General features: G+C 42.3%; 2 non-coding genes across 2 annotated transcripts; both read right to left on the reverse strand.

Moving 5' to 3' along the window:
• Positions 1-351: 351 nt before the first annotated feature.
• On the reverse strand, positions 352-423 carry TRNAW-CCA (transfer RNA tryptophan (anticodon CCA)). Its single transcript has one exon. It is a non-coding gene; the product is annotated as a tRNA-Trp (tRNA).
• Positions 424-1084: 661 nt separating this feature from the next.
• On the reverse strand, positions 1085-1156 carry TRNAD-GUC (transfer RNA aspartic acid (anticodon GUC)). The gene has a single exon. It is a non-coding gene; the product is annotated as a tRNA-Asp (tRNA).
• Between the last annotated feature and the right edge of the window lie 1196 nt (positions 1157-2352).

Here is a 2352-nt window from a genome sequence, read left to right on the forward strand (position 1 = left end):
AATTGTTTTTGGAAAAACAGCTTGTACGGTATATGTATCGTATGTTTCCTGTTAAGGACCACCATGGGCTGATATGCCCACGAATGCACGACAGTAATAGCCCACATCTCTATGCATTATGCACTTTGAATGACAGAGAACTCACAAGGCCAAACAGTAAAAAAAAACAACAAAAAAAAACCAGCCTTAACGTTTCACGATATATAGTGATTCTTGTCTTTTTGCAGACTAAAGATTACTGGTATAACATTTGAATGAGGAAGATTTAATCCTAAAATCAAAGGCATTTTCAAAAAATGGCGGGAACACATCTAGCTTTATAGAAACCAGTGGGCCTAAAAATAAAAACCATGACCCCGACGTGATTCGAACACGCAGCCTTCTGATCTGGAGTCAGACGCGCTACCGTTGCGCCACGAGGTCCTGCTGGGCTGTGGCTCACGCAATTTCTTAGAACTCCGGTAACATGGCGTCTCTTCCGGGCACGCCTCGCCTTGTCTTCCATTCTCTCCCTGCCCCTCCATCCAGTTTAGGTCGGACTGGAGACTGATTCTTTTAGTGCCAAGATTTTCCTCACAGCTATCCCTCTACCTAGGCAAGGATGGAACTAGCAGAGGCGGGAGAATGGAGTTTCCCTTTTACTCGAGTCTCCAGGGTCAAAGGACACCGGTCCTTCCCCTTCTTCTGCAAGCGATTTCCGTTCTAACCTGCCCGGCTAGGGGCGGAGACTCGGCCCTCATCTTCCCCACCCCCTCCCCGTTCAGTGGGCTGAGTTCGTGACCTCCGTTTGGAATTTGGCGGGGCGCTACTGCGCATGCGTAGGCCTTCGCCAGCTAGCGTCAGCTACCGGCTGGGAGCGCGCAGTGGGTTTTTAACGAACGTTTTCGTCTTTCTTAACCCTTCTGACAACAGTGTAAAGCGTTTACTCTCGGAGTTGGCTTTTATCTCACGGTGAGCATTAAGCTTAAAAGTTACCACTTTGAAAAGACGCACTTACAAAAAATATCCGCATGTTGTGTTTGTCAGCCATGCTGGGCAGTTGAATTACGCAGAAAATAGTAGTGGTTAGTAAAAGTAATCTCTTCTCCCCGTCGGGGAATTGAACCCCGGTCTCCCGCGTGACAGGCGGGGATACTAACCACTATACTAACGAGGAGCTGTTCGTTCCCTTTCTCTCAAGTACTACTTCAAGGTAAGGAGAGATTTTCCCCTACCACTCACCTGCGAGTGTGAAAATAGCCTGTTGCTCCTCACATTATCCATTCTGGGCGCCTTGGACTCTTTTCGTCCCTGAAAATAGTAAATGGTTTAGAATAAATGAAACAAAATGCGCTTCCAGTTTTAGTGATGGTGAACTGTTGAACATAGTTTGCCAGGACTTTTCATGCTTTCCAGATGATTTAGGTTTCTGGCGGGAGATTTTTGTTTTAAGTGACCAAGAATACCGAGTTGACACAGGGTTTTTTTTTTTTTTAATTTTAATTTTATTAGAGTATGGTTGATTTAGAATGTTGTGTTAGGAAGCAGAGTTTTACCTTCACAAATTTATATATTTTTTCTTTAGTCAAAGTTCAAGGGTATCATATGGTTGCCAGATGTCAGGGGCAGTCGGAGTTGCCCCACAGTCTAGTGCCTCTTGAAACTATTTGTAAGCTTTTCAGACACAAAAGGGCTCACGCAGGCCAAATGAAATTTTATTAGCTGATTTTTCCTGTATTTAGGTCTTTTTCCTGAGGCGTCTACAGTTTACTCGGAAATGACAAACACTTAAATGGTTAAATAATAATACATTTAAATAATTCAAAACAAGGATGTGCCATTGATTAAACATAGGGTTAGGAAAGTACATTAATATAATAATTTATATTATCCTGAGCCTTTTCATAAACAGGATCAAGCCTGTTCCCAGGGGGACCAAGAGGGCCTCACTTACAAACTTCTAAGGTTAACTCTAAATAAGTGAATTTATAGAGTCACAAACCGACATGATTAAATGTCTTTATTATAAAACTTAAACTTACGTGTCTTAAGAAATCCATTCCTTGTACTAGGAATTAGTATTTTTATAGATCATAGGTTACATGGTGTTTTCCATCTGATGAAAGTGATTTTGGATTTAAACGCAGACATTAAAAAATGGCAATTTCTTTTTTTTTATAACATCTTTATTGGAGTATAATTGCTTTACAACTGTGTGTTAGTTTCTGCTGTATAACAAAGTGAATCAGCTATACATATACATATATCCCCATATCCCCTCCCTCTTGCGTCTCCCTCCCACCCTCCCTATCCCACCCCTCTAGGTGGTCACAAAGCACTGAGCTGATCTCCCTGTGCTATGTGGCTGTTTCC

Source organism: Lagenorhynchus albirostris, chromosome 11 (assembly GCF_949774975.1).
Source record: "Lagenorhynchus albirostris chromosome 11, mLagAlb1.1, whole genome shotgun sequence".
Taxonomy (NCBI): Eukaryota; Metazoa; Chordata; class Mammalia; order Artiodactyla; family Delphinidae; genus Lagenorhynchus; species Lagenorhynchus albirostris.